The following is a 16,591-nucleotide window of genomic DNA, read 5'->3' on the forward strand; positions in this document are numbered from 1 at the left end:
CTTTATTTATATATATATATATATATATATATATATATATATATATATATATATATATATATATATATATATATATATATATATATATGTATAGTAACAGGTGACCAGTGTTTGCTATAGTGGTACTTTTCTCCACTACTTAACTACTAGACACAGGCTGTAAACCTGAGATTTTTTTTACATAGTCATTTTCTTGATGCTTTTATTTTAGTTTATTGTGGATGTCATTATCCAACAAAGTATAATAAATAAATGCATTTTCACATTAATATGTACATTACATATGTTCTGCAATCTACATTAACTAAATTTCTATTTGTTTAGGTGGATTTCATTAGAGGTGAATGTTTCTTCTGGAGTCAAATTTCCAGTGTGTCCTAAACAGTACCAACAAGACAACCTGCATGACCCATACTTAAAAGAATATTACCAGGGTAAGGTACCTCAACAATGTACACGTCCGCAGGGATTTATCACCAGTGATGATAAGGTAGGATAAAAAAAACAAGCAGCATGCCACTGCCATTTAATTTTACACTAACATATTGCATACATACATTTAACTGAATATCATTGAATTAAAAAATACATCTCTTGTTTAGGTTGTTTGTATTTTTGAAGGAGTATAATGAATACAGGGAGTACCTCTCAAGCATACATAGAAAGAAAATGAAGAAAGTAAGTTGGATTCAGATTTATAGCAAAAACAGTCAACCTAGACAAGGTGTAATTTTCAGTGGGGTGATACTCAAATTAAAAACAATATAAAACAAATGAATGAATAATAATAATCTGTTTGTTTTTTAGAAGTTGGAGAAACAAAGTAGAAGAAATTCTTCTTCGAACCAATGATACTCCCAAGATATTAGTTAGAAAATTAATTTCTTAATAAAGGTTTATTACTACTTGACGATTTTGCCACGTGTGATTTCCTGCAAAACATATGAAAATATGTCATCATACGAACATGTGGGTTAAAATATGAAATTTTATTTAAAGAATGAAAAAATGCATGATAAAATATATGCAATTTTTCATTTGGGGTATATCTAACAGTGATTTTTAATGAATTTTGAACCTATCGTAACAGTTATTACTGTATAACCATGTCAAGAAGGTTTGCAAGAGAGAAGAAGCAGATGTTTCCAGCTCTTTCGAGAGAAACAACACATGGCAAGGTGAATGGGGGTTATGTAATCACTAAATCCATGCACCCCACTGCCCGTTTGACCTTCTAACCCAGTTCCTTTCCTTCTTATGCCCAATGGATGGCGATTAGTATAATTATTAAGATCCATATGGACCCCCCATATAAATATAATATTTTTGGTGACTAATTTAATTGATACCGGAGAAACTGACGGAAGCCAAGCACAGAGAGATGGACACAGGTTTCTTCAGGAAGGAAGAGATTCTTTATTGGATCACCGATCGGGACTCAGAGGGACTAATGTCACCAAAATACAGCAAGTTCTGAGCCCCGGACAATAGTGCAGGCTCCTTATATAGGCACATAACTCCTCCCATATTAAGCTCCACCCGCACATTCTCTTGACCAATCAATACAAATAAGAATTAACTTCCTGCTTGACCGCATGGCTTGTCCAGCACAATGGAGGAGGGGAATACTACATCCTGTATTCTTGCACATGCTCCGTACACTACTGATCGTATTTTGCCTCGTGCAACCAACTGATCGATACGTCAGCATATGCACGTACACATGCCACGTGGTAATCTCGGCCTACTAAATTTATTTTTACCGAGATTCCACCACATTCCCCCCTTTGATGCCTCTTGATATTTCACAATTACTTGAGGCATCACTTAACCTTAGTTTGCATACACCGCAAGTTACCTTGAACCAGACCAGACTTATCTTATGATGTGAATCTTCAACACTCATCTTCCTGCATTGGTTCTCCCTGATCTAGAGCCTTATATTTATAAATTGCCATTATCTGTGCAGCAGCCTTCCTCTCTGCTATATTTTCTATCAGGCTTTGCACAGACCTAACTACTAAGGGTATAAGACACGGCAGGAGTAGACACAACATTAAAATCAGTAGGACTCCACCTACCACTGCCTTAAGCCCTCCAAACCACTCATACCAGCTACCAAACCAACTGCTTGGATTATACCCTTTCCATACCTGAGTAGGCACATGCGCTAGTTTAACCATATGGCTAGTAAGCTCAGCTATTGCTTGCCCTTCGTCATCTATTTGAAGACAGCAATTGCTCAGGTTAAACTTCCCACATACACCTCCCTCTACTGCCAAAAGGTAATCCAAGGCTAATCTATTTTGGTAGACTGCTGTCCTCATCCTGGTATTATGCTTCGCTAGAAGATTGAGCGCTTGTGATGTCTCGTTAGTAATGATCTCAATGTTGAGCATATAAATAGGGGTTCTATAACCAAAAGTACCATCTTCTGCCCACGTGGCTGGCCCATAATAATCTATAATACGCTGGGGAGGCCATTCATTATCTTCCCAGGCGCCTATCTCTATGGGTCCCCTTTTCTTCCTATGATTCACATCATACACTTTAACACCTAAAGTCTCACCTGTTTCAATAGGTAACAAGAAGAAGGATGGTTTGAGCATACCCAACACACATGCCCCTTCCCAGTCCTGTGGCAACTCCGAATAGGCTTTCTTACCACAGATCCAGTACAAATTTGCTGGGGCTCTCCAGGTAGATGTGATGGATAGGTCAAACCACACATCCTTTAAATTGGCGTATCTAGCAAACGGGTTAGATGGTTCTGAGACATTTGAAGCCGACCACCAAGTTGTATTCTTTGTATCATCATCATAAGCTTTTTGCCCTAGACAAGTTAATTCTCCTACAGAAGTATTATACATCATTCCTTTCCTTGCTATGAAAACATAACCTATGATGGAGGTCTTTAATCTCCACTCAGATTTACCTCTAACACTCATATGATAATCGGCTTGTGTAGATATTAATTGGTCAACTGCCTCAGAACCGGACATTACCTCCTTTGCTTCCCAAGGCCATTGGTCTCCCATGTTAGTACCTCCACACACATAGCAGTTGGTAACATTAAGACTACCGGCAATACTTTCGGCTAAATCAATAAACAGGTTTTTAGCATTATGGGGGATCTTATTATCTATACTCATCTCTTCATAAAAGGAATGGTATACTTGATGAGTTTGGGAGGATACCGTATCAGTCTCTATCCCTATAAACAATATTGTCCCAGGATCTAAACCCGTCCCATATATTTGAAACCCAAATAAATTACCATATGTATCTAAGAACTTGTCGGGGTTATTTATAAGTATATGGACTGGATTGCATTCCATAGACTTACAATATGGGCTGGTAGGCAACTTAGTCACAATCATGTCCTTGTCTACTGTCTGTCCCCAAGTTGCCCACCCCACACAAGACCAATATGGGCAAAAGTTATAATCTCTATTTGGGCATCTAGGACTCACATATTTATTTTTACTACTGGGACAAATATATTTATCGTTAGACCCATACGTCCTCTCCCATCTAAGATCCCCACATACATTCCACGGCTTTCTACCACTTGATATCGCCTTACACGCATCAAATAGCAGAACACCCGAAGAATGTACGGATTCTAATACCGTCTTATTAATTAGGGTCCCCTGAGGATCTCCATTCCTGAGAGTCAACCAAATTGTACGAGGTTGATACTCCGGACTGAAGCACTTAGGTTCTCCTACTCCTAAATGGCACACACTATATTCTATATTTAAGTATCTACATCTTGATACATCTCCTTTACACTCGTATTGTGAATGCCAAATTAGGGTTTGGGAAATATGGTTACCTGTTCTTGTAGTCTTAATGCATACCTCACAGCTAGGAGTGTCGGTACCTCTACCTTCCTGAATATAAAAATACACATAAATAAACATTATCATAAACACATCTTTCGTCGTCATCCTCAGTCTTCGTCCGTGCGAAGGCACCTCAGCTTCCAGGATGTAAGGGCTGCAGGGAATGGAGTTCTGCTCGTCTTCACAGGAGTCCCTTCGAGACTTTTCCTGGCTTATATACTATACGTCGGTGAGCGGACAGGCTTTATTATGGCCCTCACACTCAATTACCAAATCTCTGAAACAATAAAATTTTGTAATCCACAAAGTTCCTCGTCACTCCGACTGAGTCGTGCGCTTTAACCGGATCTTGCAGGGATTCTCTGGATCTGCTGTAACTTGCCAAGAATCGACTGCTGCTGGTTTAACCCTGGAGTGATGTATCCACGGAGTCACTTCGGCTACTTTTATCGCTGTAGGGGTAGACAAAAGAACAACATAAGGACCTCTCCACTTGGGCTCTAACGGTACATTATTCCACTCTTTAATCCACACTTGGTCTCCTGGGTGGTAACTATGAACTGGGGGATAAATATTCACAGGTAATCTATCTTGTACCCATTTCTGTACCTCCTCCATAGTCTTACCCAACTCTACAACCTGCTGCCGAGTAATTCCTTCTCCCAACTGACTCAAATCCCCCCTTAAGTTACCAAGTACGGGAGGTGGTCGCCCATACATGATTTCAAAAGGAGAGAGGCCCATCCTTCTGGTAGGTGTACTGCGGATTCGCAATAGAGCTATGGGTAAGAGAACGTTCCACTTAAGTTGGGTTTCCTGACACATTTTAGCCAACTGATTCTTAATAGTTCTATTAATTCTCTCTACCTTACCAGAACTCTGGGGTCTATATGCCGTATGAAGCCTCCACTTTATACCAAGCATATGAGTCAGTTGTTGTAGGCACTGATGAACAAAAGCTGGACCATTGTCCGATCCTATAGAGCAGGGTAGTCCATATCGGGGTATTATTTCTCGTAGCAGGAATCTCACAACTTCTCCTGCTTTCTCTGTACGAGTAGGACATGCTTCTACCCAGCCTGAATAGGTGCACACAATTACCAGCAGGTAACGATGTCCACCAGATTTAGGCATCACTGTATAGTCAATTTGTAAATCGGACATGGGGAGTCCCCCCATAAACTGGACTCCTGGTGGCTTTACTGGTCCTTGCCTTGCATTATTTTTAGCACACGTTACACATCTTCGTACAATGGCCTGAGTCAAGTTGGACAATCTTGGTATGTAGAAATGTTTTCTGAGAGATTCTTCTGTACTATCTCTCCCAGAATGTGTCCCGTTGTGATAGTTTTGGACAATTTCTACCGCTAGTGATGCTGGAATGACTATTCTTCCATCTTCTAACTGATACCATTTGTTCTCCAAATACTTTCCAGGTTCAGTCTTTAACCACTCCTCTTCTTGAGCTGTATAAACTGGAGTCCATTGAGACAGTGGAGTTGGTATAAGAGCAGCTATATGCCTCACATACTCCTGTCTTCCCGATTCAGCGGCACGCTTAGCTGTACTGTCTGCCATCCGATTTCCTTTGGTTACATCACCATCTCCTCTCAGATGCGCTCGACAATGTATGATACCGACTTCTTTCGGCTCCCACACTGCTTCCAATAGTTGTAGGATTTCAGCTGCATACTTGATTTCTTTGCCTTCTGAATTCAATAGTCCTCTTTCTTTATACAAAGCTCCGTGGGCATGAGTGGTTAAAAACGCATACTTGGAGTCCGTGTAGATGTTCACTCTTAAACCTTCAGCCAATTGTAACGCTCGTGTCAGTGCTATCAATTCTGCCTTTTGTGCTGATGTTCCTTTCGCCAGTGGCCGAGCTTCTATCACCTTGTCTATTGTTGTTACTGCATATCCTGCATAGCGGATCCCTTCTTTCACATAACTACTGCCGTCGGTGTAATATTGGACATCGGGGTTCTGGATGGGAAAATCACGAAGATCTGGTCTACTTGAAAATACTTCATCCATTACTTCCAAACAATCATGTTGACTTTCAGTAGGTTGTGGCAAAAGGGTAGCTGGATTTAAGGTGTTTACAGTCTCTAAATGCACTCTTGGGTTTTCACACAACATTGCTTGATACTTGGTCATACGGCTATTACTGAACCAATGATTTCCTTTGTAATCCAACAACGTCTGTACTGCATGTGGGACTCGTACATAAAGTTCTTGACCCAGAGTGAGTTTATCGGCTTCAGCTACTAGCAGGGCGGCTGCAGCTACTGCTCTTAGACAAGGTGGAAGTCCGCTGGCCACTGCATCCAGTTGCTTAGACATATAGGCAACAGGTCTTTGCCATGATCCCAAGTACTGTGTCAATACTCCCACAGCCATTCTTCTTTGCTCATGTACATACAGGTAGAATGGTCGTGTGTGATCAGGTAGACCTAATGCTGGGGCACTCATCAAAGCCCTCTTCACATCTTCAAATGCCGTTTGCTGTTCTTGAGTCCATAAGAAGGGGTCGTGCTCTGTACCTTTGATAGCTGCATACAGAGGTTTTGCCAGTATCGCGTAGCTGGGAATCCATATCCTACAGAAGCCTGCTGCCCCCAAGAATTCTCGCACTTGTCTTCTATTCTTGGGTATCGGTATTTGGCACACAGCTTCTTTTCTCTCTGGCCCCATAATTCTTTGACCTTCAGAGATATGGAATCCCAGATATTTGACAGTTGGCAAACACAACTGAGCCTTCTTTCTAGACACCTTGTATCCTGCCTTCCAGAGAATGTGTAGTAGATTGTGCGTTGCTTGCTGACATATTTCCTTTGTAACTGCTGCTATCAACAAGTCATCTACATATTGTAACAATACGAACTCTCCTGGGATAGACTCGAAATCCAGTAGATCTTGACTTAGAGCTGAACCAAATAGGGTAGGTGAATTTTTAAACCCTTGGGGCAGTCTTGTCCAGGTCATTTGGCGTTTTGAGCCCGTTACAGCGTTTTCCCATTGGAAAGCGAAGATACATTGACTTTCTGCAGCAAGACTGTAAAATAGGTAGCCCCGCCCGGAATTAAAGCAAGCAGGTTATATGGATTGGGTACAACTGGATGTATACTAACAACCGCATCATTGACTGCTCTCAAGTCCTGCACAGGTCGATACTCATCTGTACCGGGCTTTTGAACAGGCAGCAATGGGGTGTTCCAGGGGGAAGTACAGAATTTTAGGATACCATACCGTATGAACTTATCCAGATAAGATTGGATGTTCTTCTTAGCCTTCTGCGGGATGTGATATTGTCTTAGGCTTACTGGATAAACCCCAAGTTTTAGTTCGATTTTAATAGGTGGAATATTGCGGGCCAGTCCTGGTGGGTTGTTCTCTGCCCAAACTCCTGGTATGTTGAATAAGGACTCATCACTCCTAGGGTTTTGGCTAGTCAACGCTGTATAAAGTCGCCACTCTTCTTCCTTTGGTACGGATAATGTCATAATACCTGAAGGTCCATTAAACTTTAAGGATGTTGTTCCATTCGGTAGGAACGTAATCTGCGCTTGTAATTTAGATAGCATATCACGTCCCAGCAATTGGACTGGACATTCAGGCATATAAAGGAATTGATGTTTTACTACGTGGCCTCCCAATGTACAGAGTCGACTTTTAAGAACCGTTTTTTCAGCACTTCTTCCAGTTGCTCCTATTACAGTAATAGTTCTTCCAGATGGAGGAGCAACTAGATTAGTCACCACCGAATGTTCAGCACCAGTGTCGATCATGAACGCACTCCTTTTTCCCCCTATTGATACATCGACCATAGGCTCCGCTCGACCAAGGGGGATGGAGCCCGGTCGGTATCAATAGTCCTCCATGACCGTGTCAGCCAATCCTACAAAGTCCCTACCTTCTCTATCGCGGGACCTTTGCGCTGCTGGATAGTACCTATCTTCCCTTACACTTCCTCTGTTCCCATTGCTCCCTCTATTACCATTACTCCCTCCGGGGCCTCCTCTACCTCTCGCTCTGCCTCTAAAGTTTCCATAACCTGTCCTAGGTCGGTCTCTCTCATACTGTTCTCTTCGCGGACACTCATTTCTCCAATGCCCTTCTTCCCTACAGTATGCGCACTGATTTCTACTCAGAGGTTCCTCATTCCACTTACTATCGCCTCTATCTGGGCCCCGTCTATCTACGCCTGCGATCGCTACCGCTAGCATATCTGCCTTTCTACGCATCTTGCGCTCTTCCTCTTTCTTTGTCTCTGTTTCCCTATTCATGTATACTTTATTTGCTACCTCCATTAGTTGGGTGATAGACATTCCTGCAAACCCTTCTAACTTCTGTAGCTTGCGCTTAATATCTCCGTAAGCTTGGCTGACAAAGGCGGAGTTCACCATTCGGGAATTATCTGCGTCTTCCGGATTAAAGGGGGTATACAAGCGGTATGCCTCCAATAATCGGTCATAAAAGACACTGGGCGCTTCATCACTTTTCTGAATCACCTCAACTGTCTTCGACATATTAATGGCTTTCTTCCCTCCGGCTTTCATGCCAGCAATTATAGCGTCTCTATAGGCTCTGAGTTGAACCATATCTGCGCCATTTACATTCCAGTCGGGATCGGTGTTAGGATAATGTGTTGCGGCCCATGCTGCTGGATTGGCTCTATTCAAAGCACGGGCTCTATCCTCTAGCGCTTTAATGGCCGCTTGATTAATCCTTGTCCTTTCCTCATTATTGAACAAAGTCATTAATAACTGCTGGCAATCAGCCCATGTCGGGTTATGTGTCTGAACTATCGAGGTGAACAGATCGGTCATAGCATGTGGTTTCTCAGTGTACAAGGAATTGTGGGTCTTCCAATTCAAGAGATCGGTAGTCGTGAACGGGACATATACGAAGACTGGGTCAGCATGTGCCATTTGACCTGCGGCATCGATATAGGCTGACCCGGGATTCAGACGAAGAGGCATCTGATAATGTTTTAATTGTTGGGTACCGGTCAGTTGTCGGGTTAGTATGGGGCTACGTGGAGGGGCGTCAGTTAGAGGTTCCGGTCGGGGGGTAATAAAGCATGAGGATGTGGGAGCTTGGTTTTGGGAAAAGTTAGTAAATAGAACACTTCGAGCCGAGCTAGAAGAAGCTTGACCGGAAGTCTGAAGTGGCGCCAAATCAGGATATTCAGATCTAATGGGGGTTGGTTCTGGTTCCGGAAGGGGAGATTTAGTACGAGAGGGGGTGGATTCTGTACTGGAGGAGGAAGCGGAAGTGGATGGGGGCAATGGGGGAAGGGGTGCAGGACTTCCTGCTTCCGCGTCACTTCCTCTTAAAGGAAAGTAAGAGGGCGGCAAAGGGATCTCGGACTCAGGGGGCGTGTCCAAAATGGGCCTAACACCAGTCCTAGTGGACAAACAAGTCCTAGCCACCATGAGGCGACATTGCTCCTCGTGGCATGTCTGAATCCATTTTGGCGAGTCATTTACGGCCTGTCTCCAACAATCAATATAAGGAAACTGCCCGTAAAGTTCAGGCCTACCCGATACAGCCACGTGTATGCGCTGTACCAGAGTTGGATCCAAACTGCCACGTGGCGGCCATGCCGCAACCAAAGTAGGCCACTCCCTAGTACACAAAGTGACCAAACGTACAGGAGACATTTTAACCCCAAAATCACATGTTTTGAATCCCTTTTTAAAATTCTTTACCATACAACCTAAGGGATCCGGAATCGTTGACTCCGACGCGCCCATACTTATCAATGGAACGTCGTTGACAACGAATACTATGCACGCGTACTATTCAACAGTCACACCCGTTTCCTCTGGCAACAGCACCACGTGGTACGGTTACCAAGTGAAACGTACACAATAACACAATAAACACTCAGGGAATTCCCGTACACACACAGCTGTTACACCAGTCACTAGATAATCAATATTATGCCCTTTGGCGAAACTATACAGTCACCCACGCTATAATTCTCTATATATGAATTACCCGTCTATAACACACCCCAGTAACATCGTCTTTTACAAATAGCGGTTACAGTACGGTTAGCATAGGTCAAAGCACAATTTAAGGTCACAATACAATTATTAGTGGTTATGGTGTTAAACATGCAATGGACGACAGTGATTAGTACTTATATACAGTGTCAGTAAATATACAGGGTTATGGTACCGTGCACTATGATACAGCAACACACTATTAACACTCTCGCTAGACGGCTGAGCTTGCGCTATCTAACAAGATATACACTTTACTAAACAATCTTTAACACATTTACAATTCCCAACTAAACTATTGGCCAGTACCTTGAATGGACTACCTAAAACTATCTACATCCGTTTTGGTTAGCCACACTGCCCAAGCACCACATATAGCGAGCTAGAGGACCGAATTTACACAGACGCCTCTTAGTCGATTACTATCAAAAATCTAGTGGGTTCCAAATTTACACGCCTTCCCACTTAGCCAAGATAGGTTGAGAGCTAGCGAACCGAATTTACACAGACGCCGCTTAGTCTCCCGGTCCCTCCGACCTAGCGAACAAAATATACACCCTAGAACGCTAGTCTAGACAAGACACCGGTGTCTGGCTAGGGCTATTTACACCAGAACCCCGCCTGACTAACCAAATCAAACGGTCTGACTAAAGAGCGTTCGATTGAGCGGTGCGCCTTCGCTCCTTCCCTCCGACAGAGGGGGCAGATTCCATACACAATTCAAACCCCTTATGGGCCTACCGCACAATCGGTATACCCCTAGTGGGTCTGCCGTCTAAAACAGCAGTTGTCTTACCTCCTCGTTCCTGAACCTGAGTTCACACTCATCGACGGGGACACCCCAGCACTTCTTACGTAGAGGCCGATGATCTCCTGGACAACAGACCAGTGGCGCCGAGACGAAGGGAAGTCCACGCAGAAGTTCAGGGGTGCAGCCGTAGAGAACGTGGGCAAAGATAGACCGTCTCACGCCTCTGCCTCTCAGCTACCGTTGAACGATGAGCTTCCCGGCCAATGCACCAAATGATACCGGAGAAACTGACGGAAGCCAAGCACAGAGAGATGGACACAGGTTTCTTCAGGAAGGAAGAGATTCTTTATTGGATCACCGATCGGGACTCAGAGGGACTAATGTCACCAAAATACAGCAAGTTCTGAGCCCCGGACAATAGTGCAGGCTCCTTATATAGGCACATAACTCCTCCCATATTAAGCTCCACCCGCACATTCTCTTGACCAATCAATACAAATAAGAATTAACTTCCTGCTTGACCGCATGGCTTGTCCAGCACAATGGAGGAGGGGAATACTACATCCTGTATTCTTGCACATGCTCCGTACACTACTGATCGTATCTTGCCTCGTGCAACCAACTGATCGATACGTCAGCATATGCACGTACACATGCCACGTGGTAATCTCGGCCTACTAAATTTATTTTTACCGAGATTCCACCACATAATGTCTCATCATCAGAAAAAATAAAATGGAATGAGAATAGTCATAGAAGGGATTACTTTACCTATATATCTATGCATAAAATGGTTATAAAATGATTCTCTATTTTAGGCATCTTCCATTAGAGCCAGGCCAACACAGAGAAATACGTCTTCGGGGATCAAACTCTCACCATGTCCTAATAATCGGATTCCGATGCTTACCACAAATCCCTCGGAAAAGGTATAAGCTACAATTTAAATCTGTAGTCTGATTCATATTAGGAAGGGGACATTTTACGGACACAGACTGTAAACCTGAGAATTTTTTATCAATTTTCTTGATTCTTTTATTTTAGTTTATTGTGGATGTCATTCTCCAAACAAAGTATAAATTATAAAAATGTTCACATTAATATGTACATTACATATGTTCTGCAATCTACATTAACTGAATTTCTATTTGTTTAGGTGGATTTCATTAGAGCCCCCCCCCAGCAGAGCAATTTGTGAATGTGCCTTCTGGAGTCAAATTTCCAGTGTGTCCTAAACAGTTCTGTATCAACAAGCTCTCAGAAACGGTATATATTATTTAATACTAATCAAGACTAGTAAGCAGATATTTTCAAGATAATTGAAATAGGGCTACGGATTGATACAAAGGGTTGTATATTTAATGCCAAACCATGGAAATTATCAATTAAATACTAAGTAAGCATTAGAAGATTTTAGTATCTCACATCAATTATTAGTTCTGTTGTAGATTATTAACTCGTCTACCATATAACAAAATAGCTGAAGTGGATAAGCATGTTTAACCTACTATTTTTAACCTTTCAAACAATGCCCAATTATTTTATATATTGGTTGTTTTATGCTAATGAGTGTTCTTCAGAATAGGTTTACAGAATGAGTGCACAAATGTTTTGTTATAATGTTTTTGCAGCATTTGACCTTGAGGATCTACACTGTCGTTTGATGAAGACAACCTACAACAGCCTGCATGACCCATACTTAACCCCTTAAAACCGGAGTGTGTACTATTACGCCCTATTCTACGCGGCTCTAAACGCTGCAGGGCGTAATAGTACGCCCTCGGTTTTTCTTACTTACCTGGTCGCCGGCAATCCGACGCTGACGATCGCGGTTGGGGAGACTCACCTGGGGTCCCAGGGAGTCCCCCGCGGCGGATCCTGCCCCCCCCCTGGCGGATCCTGCCCCCTCCCCCCCGGCCATGTGAGAGTGAGGTCCTTGCGAGGACCTCACAATCACACGGCCGGGTTAGCTGGCTGCTGTAATGACAGTTAGTCCCCCTGCTGGCTGGAAATCAAATAAAATTAAAGTTAATCAGTGTAAAAAAAAGAAATTATATACTTAGATCATATATATATATACATATATATATATATATATATGATCTAAGTATATATATATATATACACATATACATACACACACACACACTGTCTAGGTGTATTTTACTATTAATATATATATATAATTATATATATATATATATATATATATTAATATCAAATTACACGTACACTGATACTGATTAATATATATATAATTATTGTTATATATATATTTATATATAATATAAAAAAATATGTAAATACGTTAAAAAATAAAATTAAAAAAATTATTAAAAATAAATAATAAAAAAATATATAGATGTGTGTTATATCGTTCTAACTGTATTGTGTAATTAATATATATATATATTTATATCAAAATACACGTAGAACGAAATAATATATATATCTATACAGTCTCAAAGGCAACGTAACCAATCTGGCAAATTTCAATTTCAATTGTAACGTGCTATATTGGACCCTGTAAATTCCCAAAACACCTTAAAACCTGTACATAGGGGGTACTGTTTTACACGTGAGAGTTTGCTGAATACAAATATGTGTATTTTATTGCAGTAAAAGCAAACAGTATTATGACATTGACAGTTAAAATGTCATGTAGAACTAAAAAAATTAAAAAATTCTTATTAGCTCCCATTTTTTTCATATTAAATAATGTTTCATAGCTAAATATTTGATATTAAATGAAAGCCCTGTTTCCCCTGAATAAAATGATATATAATAAGGGTGGGTGCATTTAATATGAAAGAGGTGAATTACAGTTGGACAGACATGTAACGCAAATGCCAGGTTTTGTTTACATTTTGATTTGTTCACAACGTGTACATTTGGCTCAGTCCTTAAGGGGTTAAAAGAATATTACCAGGGTAAGGTACCTCAACAACGTATACGTCATCAGGGATTTATCACCTGTGATGATAAGGTAGGATAAAAAAACAAAAACAAGCAATATGCCACTGCCATTTAATTTTACACTAACGTATTGCATAGCTAAATTTGACTGAATGACATTGAATTAAAAAATAAATCTCTTGTTTAGGTTGTTTGTACTTTAAAGAGTATAATGAATACAGGGAGTACCTCTCAAGCATACATAGAAAGAAAATGAAAAAAGTAAGTTGGAGTCACATTTATAGCAAAAACAAGGTGTAATTTTCAGTGGTATGATATTTAGCTACTCAAATTAAAAACAATTTTAAAAAAAATGAATAAGTAATAATAATCTGTTTATTTTTTTAGAAGTTGGAGAATCAAAGTAGCGGAAATTCTTCTTCGAACCAATGATGCTCCCATTTCTTAATAAAGGTTTATAACTACTTGACGATTTTGCCACATGTGATTTCCTGCAAAACAGTCAGAACATATGAAAATATGTCATCATACGAACATGTGGGATAAAATATGAAATTCTATTTAAAGAAACACTCTAGCACTATAACAATTTTGTCTAATTGAATTGGTTGTAGCGTCTGCAATCCACGGCACCTATTCCATGTTTAATGTTAAATCATGAATAGTTTACCACCTAATGAGGGTCCTACTGCATATCTCTTGCTTGGAGTAGTTACACTCCACCTTAGCAATACCAGTGTATAGCAGCAATAGATGGCTGTGATACTCTGAGAGCCGGCAGGTGGCGTTCCTATCACTGCCAACTATTGCTGCTTGGACTAATGTTTAAGTATGAGCCTGAGCCGTAGAGAGGGGCTGGACAGTGGGCGTCCGGGGTCCTTCATTCAGTGTTTAACAAATTGAAAACGATTCAGCGCCCAGGTACTCCAAGCACTTTAACTATTTTAATGAGATTAGGTGGTTTTAGTTGACAAAAAAATATATAGAAATGGCACTTAAGGATATACACAGTGTGTGGTGCTGCTATACCCAAGTATATCGCCACCACATATACTTAGAAAAGATACAATAAAACACAAAAAGGTAAAAGCGCACACAGAAAGATGGAGGTAGTTACCTGTAGTATGATATAATGGTTGGTAACTGATAATAAATATCCCCTCCTTTTATACGAAGAATATATTCAGTATTATGTAGGAAAATATGCCTATACAAAAAATATAAACACAGCACAGAACATAGTGTAATCTGTATATAATTCACAATAAAACGGGAATTTTGAGCTGAAATCACTCACACTTTTCTGAGACGTTTAGAAGTAGGCTTGAAACTTATACAGCTTTTATGTCACTTAATAGGACATAGAGATTTCCTTCTCCCTTCAAGCGAGTTCTCCAATTGTTGAAATAACCCTCTAGTGGAAAGTTGGAGTCAGGAGCCAGGAGTATCAAAAAATATAAATAAAAGTTTTTGTTTCGATAAAACAAAATAAAAAAAAATTGCACAACGCTTTTCAACCATCTGCTAGTGGTCTTCCTCAGGTGATGTTCAACATTACAATGGACACAATGCTGTCTATATAGGGGATAACATGGAAGCTTAATCACATAATTTTCTACACATGTAGCACAAATTTACTCTCATTGCCACCTCCAATATGGCTGCACATCCGGTTCGGACACACAGGGTGCCAGCTTAATATATCCAGCCTCTCACATAAAGTTTAATAATTACAAATAAAACATACAGAGTAATGTGTAAAGTTAATATTCCCCTCCTGTCAGAGTCATCCAACACGATATAAATAACTTGTGGGTGGCTCAATGATTGGGGGTATTAAAATTAATTTTGTCTGTCCGTCGCGTCACTTCCGGTGACGTATGTGCTCATGGAGTAAGTCTGTCGCGTCACTTCCGGTTTCGCCGAAATTCAGTCGGCATGTCCCCTTTCTTTCTCCATAGTGTCTCAATGTCTTTGCAGGGTAAGGCTAAAACGCCAATCTTTGAAATGGTCAATTAGTCCATATAGTCAATAATCCATATATATATATATATACCGAAAAAATACATATAAAAAAGAGAAATGGATATTAGTCCTAATTAAACATATATCTATACATAAAATATAATAAAGTGTATGTAAAGTACATCAGACCCATATACCTCATGCATAAAGTGCAATAAAACTGTAAAGTGCAATTAAAATATAAAGTCCATCAAACCCAGCCAAACTTGTCCAACATTCCATTTATCATATTAATAGATCTAAAAAAACAGTACAAAGAAAACCTTCCCACAAAAAGACTAAATAAACAGTCTAATATAAAAAAAAGCTGAATGTTCAATATAGTATTCAAGAAAGGGAAACTCACTCTGTAAGTTCCTAAAAAATTCACAGTTAAACTAACTGGAAAACCTCACTTATAACAAGTTGTTTATTTCAAAGTCGATGTTAAGTACTTTTGGGATTAGAGTACGTAACTCAAAAATCCACTGAGATTCTTTCAGACTGAGGGCTCTAGATTTATCCCCTCCCCTCCAGTCTCCTACCACCTTCTCAATTGTACAAAAACTTAGAAACCTTGAGTTATGATGTTGTAAAAAATGTCTTGACACACTATGATTTAAAAAACCCTTCCTAATGTTTCCAAGGTGCTCGCTAATTCTTATTTTTAGCTGACGGGATGTCTTTCCCACATACTGATATCCACAGCTACACTGCTAAAGATAATTAACATAGGTGGAGTGACACGTAATTAGAGATTTAATATGATATTTCCTATTGGTAACGGAGGAGTGAAAATCTTCAGCTTTTTTATTAGTTCTTAAGGTGTTACAACAGGCCTGAAAAGTTCCACAATGAAAAAAGCCCTTCTGCTCTTGTGTCCAGTTACTTAAAAAATTCTTAGGGGCCTCAATTTTGATGACGCTTGAGGTTAGCATTTCTCGCTCCTCTGAAAATAAACTTCGGTTTACTACCTATGTACTGTTGAATGTCCTCCTCATGTTGCAGAATGTGCCAGTTCTTATTAATAATTTTCTTTACAATACCAAGGTTACTTG

At 40.4% G+C, this 16,591-nt stretch overlaps 1 long non-coding RNA gene across 1 annotated transcript; it reads left to right on the plus strand.

The window, feature by feature from the left end:
• The first annotated feature begins 594 nt into the window (after window positions 1-594).
• On the plus strand, window positions 595-12,316 carry LOC134589376 (uncharacterized). Its single transcript, XR_010086646.1, has 4 exons — window positions 595-678; window positions 808-969; window positions 11,432-11,542; window positions 12,245-12,316. It is a non-coding gene; the product is annotated as an uncharacterized LOC134589376 (long non-coding RNA).
• Window positions 12,317-16,591: the final 4,275 nt, after the last annotated feature.

The sequence above is a fragment of the Pelobates fuscus genome, chromosome 1 (genome assembly GCF_036172605.1).
Source record: "Pelobates fuscus isolate aPelFus1 chromosome 1, aPelFus1.pri, whole genome shotgun sequence".
Lineage (NCBI taxonomy): Eukaryota > Metazoa > Chordata > Amphibia > Anura > Pelobatidae > Pelobates > Pelobates fuscus.